Here is a 9,779-nt window from a genome sequence, read left to right as displayed (position 1 = left end):
CCACTATTTTAACATTTTATTGTCTTTTTAAAAGGTTAGGGGAGGGTCCAGAAAATCCATTATGGGGAGACCATGCATAAGGCAAGACCTTTTTATTAGTTGTTTCTGGGATTCTCCAACCTAAGAAATAAATATATATAAAGTGGGGGGGGGGGGGGGGGGCTCCCCCTGAGATCAGGCACTGAAAGTAGTTTGTTTTACTTAATGACACCACTTTATGTTTTGAAAACATAATGATCAACACTTAGTTAAACCTATATTTATTTTTGTAATGTCATGAGTGTAACTTATTCTATCAGCTGGGGCAAATTATCTTTATTCAGCATTTTAGTTTTGTTTAATGTTTGTGTGTGGTGTGTGTGTGTGTGTGGGGGGGGGGGGGTGGGTGTGTGGGTGTGTGCTTCTTGTAAAAAAACTTTTAACACATGAAAAAAAAAAGTGACTCGCAATTTTTGGGGATGGGGGCTGGTTCATAACCTTTAGTTAACTTTTTTTTAAAGTTTATTAGTTTGTACTTCAAAGTAATGTGATTGGTAAAATACAATTTAGATTTCTAGTCCAGGAATGTTTCAGTAATAAATAATGAAACAAACTTTACAGCAGTTAAGCAGTCGTTAACATTAATTAGTTATAATCCTGAACATTCAACCTTTTATCTCTACACATACAGAGAATTTGACAAGGTCATGATGGTATATAATGACCTTGTCAGGTGCTTCGTGTACTGGGGTTTAAAGAAATTGGCTTTTAACAGAACTTACGAAGTGTATCAATACATATAGGGTGAATTGTAATATGGGTACGTATTACTTACTTTTTGAGTCATAATATCACACTTAAGAGCAGGGCCGTTGCTAGGATTTTTTGTTGGGGGGAGGTGGGGGGGGGGGAGGGGGCAACTGAGTAGTTAATAGTCTAAAACTCCTTAAATGGTTAAGAAGAGAATTTTCTTTAAAGTTTCTATAATGCTTTCTGGATTTTTTTCTGGGGAGGCAACAACCATCATAGAGAATGCACGGTTCTAGGCTCAGTGTACTGCATTATCAATTACTTCGATAGCAATGCAGCTATGGCTGTTCTAGCATATTGTTTTCACCCGTATTATTATTAGGGGTGGGACGTAACCCAGTGGTTAAGCATTCGCTTGATGCACAGTCGGTTTGGGATCAATTCCCATCAGTGGACCCATTGGGCTATTTCTCCAGCCACTACTCGACAACTGATGCAACAAAGGCTGTGGTATGTACTATCCTGTCTGTGGTATGGTGCATATAAAAGATCTCTTGCTGCTAATCGAAGAGTAGCCCATGAAGTAGCAACAGCAGGTTTCCTCTCAATATCTGTGTGGTCCGTAACCATATGTCTGATGCCATATAACCATAAATAAAATGTGTTAAGTGCGTTGTTAAATAAAACATTTCCTTCCTTCCTTCATCCCTGTATTAAAAATAAGAAAATAAGATTTGATGGCAATTTATTAAGAAACTTTTTTTATTTACACAGAAATTATTTAGTAGAAAAGGTATTTTGAGTTGATATGGGTTTAAAACTCAGTAATATGTTTTAATATAAGATTTAGCATTATTCATTATAGAGTTACATGTATATGTCAATTCATCAGTTTCCTTTTCATACAAACGGAATATATATTAGAGAAATAAATGCAAAGATTTAAAAAAAAAAATGCATTAGGCAATGTAGAATACAAAATGCAACATGTAGGCTTACTGTAATCAAGAGAAAAAACAAAAATGCAATAAATTATAAATATTTTATTTTTAAAACATTTGACAGTTGGAAAATGAAAAACAACAGCAAAATATCATTTGGATTTCAGTCATGAAAATTGTATAAATATAAAACATGTTAAAATGTAGAACTCCAATAAAATAGAACTGTTCTACGTCGATAATAAGATCTAGGAATTTAATGCATATCAATTTCAAAAACATCTTCATATGTTTGTGTGTGTGTGTATATATATATATATATATATATATATATATATATATATATATATATATATATATATATATATATATATATATATACATACATACACATGTATATATCGAAATAAACTGGAGAAAACTTGGGTGTATTCTCTTTTATAGATACATCACCTGCCCTCAAACAATTTAGTGCATCCTTGAGGACAGGTGATGTTGAAAAGAAATGGAGAAAACTTGGAATGTTTTCTCTTTTATAGATATATCACCTGTCCTCAAGGATGCACTTGTTTGAGGATAGGTGATGTTAAAAAGAAATTATTTTGTTCAGTAATTTAACCAGCATGCATCCATACCTGTGAAGTAACCACCTTTAGTAAGCTTAAGATATTGTGACCTTACTGTTACTTCAGACCAGTTGAGTATCAAATGGGCTTTGTTAAAGGTATATGTCCATCTGGATATATTGACATCTCAGAAATAATACAGATCAAATGAAATGTTTAAGAGGTTATAAAATAAGGTGCACTGCTGTCTGTAAGTCAAGTAAATACAACTTTCTAAAAATATTTGAGACTCCTATAAACTCTGTTTCTCTCGGTCTGTGTGTATGTCTCTCTCTCTGTCAGTCTGTCTATGTCTGTCCGTCTGTTTCTCTCTGTCTGTGTGTATGTCTCTCTCTGTCTCCGTCTGTCTGTCTGGTCTGTCTGTCTGTCACTGACTGTCTGTCTGTCTGTCTCTGACTGTCTGTCTCTGTCTCTCTGTCTGTCGCTGTCTGTTGTCTGTAAAATGATATGATACTCACTGAGAATACTGAAGATAAACAATAATAATACCAGATTAAGCAGGTTTTCATTTGATTGTGGAGTGTCAGCAAATTACAAATAAAATAATGATCATAAATATATACTTGACTTGAAATCACAGCTTCCTACAGTACCTACAATCTATATCACACACTACATACAATGTATGTACAATCATGTTTACAGAATTTCTCCATGAAAGAATGTTTGCAGTAACTGAACTCACTTTGAAACATTGCCAATACCTTTTCAAGCATAAAATGCCCATGTTAGCATCATTCCTAAAACTGTGAGTTGGGCTACAGAATAACACCAATTTTAAGAATGTTCTAAAGCATAAAAAAAAAAAAGTACATGCTACATGTAAAAAAAAAAAAAGAAGCCTGATCATTTACAATATATTTAATAGATCTGTTAATCAATGAACCACTACAAAATTATTATTATTAAATACTGATAATTAAATGCAAATACTGGCATAAAACATAATAAATTCAAGAATATAACTTAAAATGTATATAAAATCAATCTCTGCAATGCAGACAAATATGATTAATTGACCATTTGAAACACAGATACATGTATATATAAACTACTAAAATATTTAATATTTTTGGTATATATAAAAACGTCGTGTATTACATGATCATGTTAATAGATACAGATACATTCTTTATACAATTATATGAGTTACACAGATATCTGAACTTCAACACCATGTATTATAAAAATTACCAATACAGATTTATCTGTCCATACGTCACATGTAGCTATAATACAATTATTTTGTGAAAACATTAGTCCTGCCACAAACCTCTACAAAAACAAGCACGAGGGCAAGGTGGGTTCGACCCCCCCCCCCCCCCAACAACAAACACATATGATTAATGTCCCCAATTAATGCATGCCTTGATCAAGTAATTTACAATAATAATGACCAGAGAAACACACAATACATACCAGTTAAAAACTTTCAATCTTTAAACTAGAAAAATTAACTATACCAAACCAGTCACAGTAGAATCCATGTAACGCACACCACACTAGCAAGAATATAAAATTTTATTCATTTTTTTGTTTTGTATTTAAACAAACACACAGAATAATAAAGATGTGGCAGGTGTGTGGAACAGATGGCCACAAGAGACAAGCACCTATCACAGTTGGAGTGACGAGGATCAAGATGTGGAGGTGGACAGCGAAAGAAGTTGAGGAAATGCCAGATTGGAAACAAATAAGAAATATACAGTGGTTTGGGTTTGGTTTCATGTGTACATAATGAACAAGAGTACCGGTGAAGTACATGATACACCTGTCAGGAGTTTGATGGAAACCCATATGATGTTCAGATTATAAACAAATTATTTGATTTATTTGTATCTCAGAGACCTAGTAATTATATATGACACACCACGTACTATCCAAAGTTGTTCCTACATTTGATTGTCCTGTATGCAAGATATGGTCCGGACAAGGATTTACTGTTTTGATTGCAAACATATTTTATTGTACAAAGAACAAAAGAATTGGGCACAAGTTTGACAACTTACGAGGCCCTCTTCTATATTCATACAATATACTTGGCGACCTATATTACATAGCTGTAAATATAAACTGCATGTATACATTCAAGGATAACCAGTGTAAGGAAATGTATTATATACAAAAGAATGTGAAGGAAAGAAAAAAAAAAAGATTACACAAATAGTACATCACATGCATCACAGTTTACTGTTATGTGCAGTAGACCATGAAAAGTAGGTCACAGTGACCTAGTAATTGTATGTGACATGTGATGTGCTTGATGATCCTGTATGCATCTGTATGTAAGATATGGTCCGGACAAGAAAAAGTTAACAGAGGGTCAGATAGACGTACAGACGGACAACGCCACACCATAATACGACCCATAACAGACGAGTATATACAAATTATATTAAATAGTTAATAAACGTACAATTAGCCATTTGCAGGGTGCACACAACAATAGGTACATGGTCCTTATAATTCAAAGCCTTCTTATGGTCATAGAATTCTGATTGTTATCGAAAGTTGATCGGTTGGTGCCAACTGATTATAACCAGTGATCGATAATAAAATCCCAACCGATTCCCATCACTACATTATACATGTATATATATATATATATATATATATATATATCCCTCAATCACTGTATTCATTGTCAAGATATGATGACTAGATAAATCTCTCTATTTTTGGTCAGTGACATAAGCCTGACTCGACTCGAGTATTTCAGACTAGATTTTCAATAAACATACTCTTTAAATCATTTGTTTTAGTACAGTAAATGCAAATAAATTTAGGTTTGCGATAACAATACAAAACTTACATATTTCTTTATGAATTGAGTTTAGAAACATTTTTTTGAATGACAGAATGTAGCTAGCGTCTTACAAAGAATGATGTCATGTATCTTGTATGACATCATACGGAAAAAGCCTTGCTACGTTGACGACACTCAATTTGATTACACAAAAATGGAATAAATAATGATTTTCCGACTATTCCTGCATTCACCATTCTAACCTTCACAGGATAAAGCCGATATGTTAAGACAGTAACCAATTATTCCATATATATATATATATACATGGAAGTCAAAGTATAATATATCCAAGTTAATATTATATGTGTAACCGCTCTACTGTAACAGTATAGAGCACTCTAGTGGCACACCGATAACAAGCTTCATTTGAATTTATATATATATATATAGACATACATGTGTGTATATGTATATATATATATATATATATATATATATATATATAAATTATATATAGTCGAGACTGGTCTAACGGCCACTTGCCCATAACGGCCACCATAAATCCTGCCCAATGCATTTTCTTCTTTATTTTACCTGTATATAACAGCCACCTGTTCAATGCGGCCAACGACCACTATTTTTGACCAAAATGAATGGTTGAACCTGCTATAACAGCCACAAAAGTACAATGACCACTATTTTTTTTGTCCAAAATGGACAGTTAAACTTGCCATAACGGTCACAAGATATATACATGTATTGACCTGTTCCAGTCCCAATATAAGGTTATTGTTTTATGTAAGTTGAAACAATAACCATTAATCGTATATCTGTATGATATAGTCAGTCAATTAATTTGCAAAGCAACTTGTTATTGGTTGAAGTAAGGATTGTATTGAACTTACATATATGTATGTATATTCTCCCCTATCGACACTGACAGGTAGTGTATTGCAAGGTGTGTGATTTCTGCTAGTCAAGACTGGCAAGTGTGACAGTATGCCAGGATGTTTGTTCAGCCATTACACATTGACAAACTGACCCTTTTGTTAATGTAGAATGATTTCTTACCTGCAACCTTTTGCGTATCGTGCACTAATTTAATAGGTAACCGAATCAACGATCAATTATTTTTTCCAAAAAGTGTTATAGTGTCTTAACAAAACATTAAAATTATGTTTTGTCTAACATTTTCTTTGAATAACATTTTAATGTAGTAAAAAATAATTTTTTCTCTTATTTTATTTGTGACGACTGTTGATACTTTATGCACCAGTTTAGTAATGTTTTTTATATATATATATAGTAATTTATTTTATATTTATTTTCCTTTACCTGTATATTACAGCCACCTGTTCATAATGGCCACTTTTGCCAGGTCCCAGGAGTGGCCATTTTATACAGGTTCAACTGTGTATGTATATATATATATATTGCAGCACATATATCAGGTTTACATATGTTCTTATAAAAGTTCCTGTAACAATGTTGTGAGAATGTACATTAAAAATTAATCATAAAGAAATTGCTATTTGTGTGATTAAACATATAAATTGCTATTTGTGTGATTAAACATATAAATTGCTATTTGTGTGATTAAACATATAAATTGCTATTTGTGTGATTAAACATATAAATTGCTATTTGTGTGATTAAACATATAAATGAATGTATAATTCATATGGCAAGGGCTTAGGGATATATTACTATACAAATCTGCGTATGTATTTATATTCAGTTTGATATACAATATGTAATTATGAACATTATTTTAGGAATATGTTATTGAGAATACTATATGAGTGGCCATCAGACCTCAGTTATCTTACGAGTGAAAATGAGTTTGGAAAATATGTTTTTAAAACAAGTTATAAAATAAATGCTAGATCTAATATTGGAAATGAGTATTGTATTCTATCCTCAAAAACCAAGTTTAAAAGAAATGTTTTTAACAAAAACTTATTTGTGGCATGTGTGCATGCACAGATAACTTACTTGTTACAGACAGCACATAACTTCAGTCATGTTAATTTCAATGGACAGTTTACATCAGCAGCCATTCAGATTCTCTAACGTGTGGAATATAACCATTCATATACAACATTTTATCCAGCAATCACTGTATACATAGGCAAGATATGATGACTAGATAAATCTCTATATTTTCGGTCACTGATCAAAAATATAGGTCACGTGACATAAGCCCGACTCGAATCAGTAGATTTTCAATAAACATACTCTTTAAATTATTTGTTGAAGTACAGTAAATACAAATAACTTAGTTTTGCGATAACAATACAAAACTTGTATATTTACATATATTTATGAATTAGAGTTTAGAAACACTTTTTTAATGCAACAGAATGTAACTAGCGTCTTACAATTAATGACGTCATGTATCTTGTATGATGTCATATGGCAAAAGCCTTACTAGGTTGACAATACTCGATTTGCGTACACAAAACTGGAATAAATAATGATTTTCCAAATATTCCTGTAGGATTGCAGGATAAAAGAAATAACTGGTTAACATGAACAACAGAAACAACACAAGACTTAAAACCGATAAAATATTATCAAGTTGAACATAACTGGTTTGTTATTGTAATACATGTAGTAAATAAAACGTAATGATCACTCACATGTGTTATTCATATTTGTTTTAGCCATGACTTACTCTTTGTTAGTACAGTGAAACCTGTCCTAGCAGCCACCTGTAATCAGTGGTCACCTGCCTTAAGCGGACACTTTTTTCCATCCCAAACTTTTTATAATGTAAATGCACCTGTAATAAGCGGTCACCTGACTAACGTGGCCAGCGGCAACCTAAATTGGATCCCAAATCTCTTAAATACCTGTATTAAACGGCCACAGTAAATATTTACTATTATATAAAAGGGATATTTTAAGAACAGCGATAAGGTGCAGCAAATAACCGATAAATACACCTTTAGGAATACTAATACCTTTTCAGTCCCGACATCTCTACTGTGTATCAATTAAGAAAGTTTGACAATGGAATGTATCTAATTGCCTCTGGGCAGACTAAGCTTGACATTTGTAGATTCACTTACTATGACAATACACCACATGAAGTAGGAATTAAATAAGTAAATGGAAAAAGAAAACAAACTTGTTGGGAAGAGTTAAATTAATACATTCCAGGTGCATTTTTTCTGATGGAGGTGACATGTCAAAAGTTGATTTATAGTCAACTGTGAAGCACACATCCGTTAATTAGCAGTACACGCGGTAAAACAAGAAACAACAAAGGTTTTAAAGACACTATATTTGGCAACCTGTCTTAAGCAGCCACTTTTATCTACTCCCTTGTCTGACCGCTTAAGACAGGTTTGACTGTATTTTCTTTCAATATAATAAAAAAACAAATGATTGAAAAATAACAAAATACATACTGTACTGACATATCAGTCAATAAAGGGGTTAGTTAGGTAACATTATGATATTTCCCTAGAAATGTGGTAAAACTGACCCATATTCAAGGGGGTGCAATGTGTATGTACAAATCCTCCCCAAAATAGGGACAAAATAAATGTGAATACAACACACCATTTTTAAAACACCCCAAAATATGCATAATGAGTCCATTCTTTGATTTCTAAATACACTCTCGCCCTTTTTAAAAATCCTATGGACATATATGTGCGTTTATCTAAGGTCGCCGACAGTCACTTTTCGCACCCTTGTTTTTGCTTCGTTCACAATAAATATAGCATAATATTACCGTAATTTCACTTGAAATCCATATTTCGTAAAAGGTAGAATTTTTAATCCCAAGATTTTCTTCAAACACATTCAGGTGCATTAGTAATGTTCAAACACAAAAATTCAGCAGCAATTATGCACTGGAATTTTTCCAGCATTCTTAAAACGGAAACATCATCATGTACCCAGTTTGTGGTTATTGTAAGAACATGCAAAGTGACATCAATGAAATACTGATGTCATTCAAATTCAAAATTAGCTATATTATTACAATGCTTTGCCACATTAAAATAAAAACTGGTCTACTAACATTGAAATCTGTCAAATTTCTATAACAATCAGAAGTTTTTTACAGGTCAGTATTTTTTTATTTTTCATAATTCTGGACAAAATATTAATTTTAAGTTTTAAAAAATGAAAGAAATAAAAAGTACCTTTTGTCAAATATATCCTATCAAAAATTTATCGTTGGATATGTTTTATTTATTGTGTACGAAGCCAAAACAAGGGTCCGAAAAGTGACTTTCATCGACCTTAGAGCCCTGGCAATATAAGCACAGACTCACATGTTTTAGGCATTTCCAGGGGCAGACCCAGGAATTATTTTGCAGGGTGGGGGAACTGGAGAACTGACAGGGTAAAGGGCAAATGAACCAACTCGGCAAAAGGGCATCCCAATGAAAAACAAAACTAAAAGAAGAAAACAAAAGGGGGCATTTGAATAGCCAGGTCCCCCATCATGAATCTGCAACTGAATTCCTCCATTTTTATCACACACAAAAAAATGCAACTGAACACAAATATTTTTTGATTTGTATACAATAAAAAGAAATTTGCAACTTCAAAACAACTTCATCAAAATTGCTACTTATATGATCATAACTACAAAAAAAATTCACAGCATAATAATTAGAGGATATTAAACAAGCTTCCATTTTGTATTATGTTTATGTCATGAGTGAAATAATTTTCAATTGTCACGAGCTTTAGCAAGTGACAATGGAAATT

Source organism: Gigantopelta aegis, chromosome 2 (genome assembly GCF_016097555.1).
Source record: "Gigantopelta aegis isolate Gae_Host chromosome 2, Gae_host_genome, whole genome shotgun sequence".
NCBI lineage: Eukaryota > Metazoa > Mollusca > Gastropoda > Neomphalida > Peltospiridae > Gigantopelta > Gigantopelta aegis.
Note: the sequence above shows the minus strand (reverse complement) of the source record.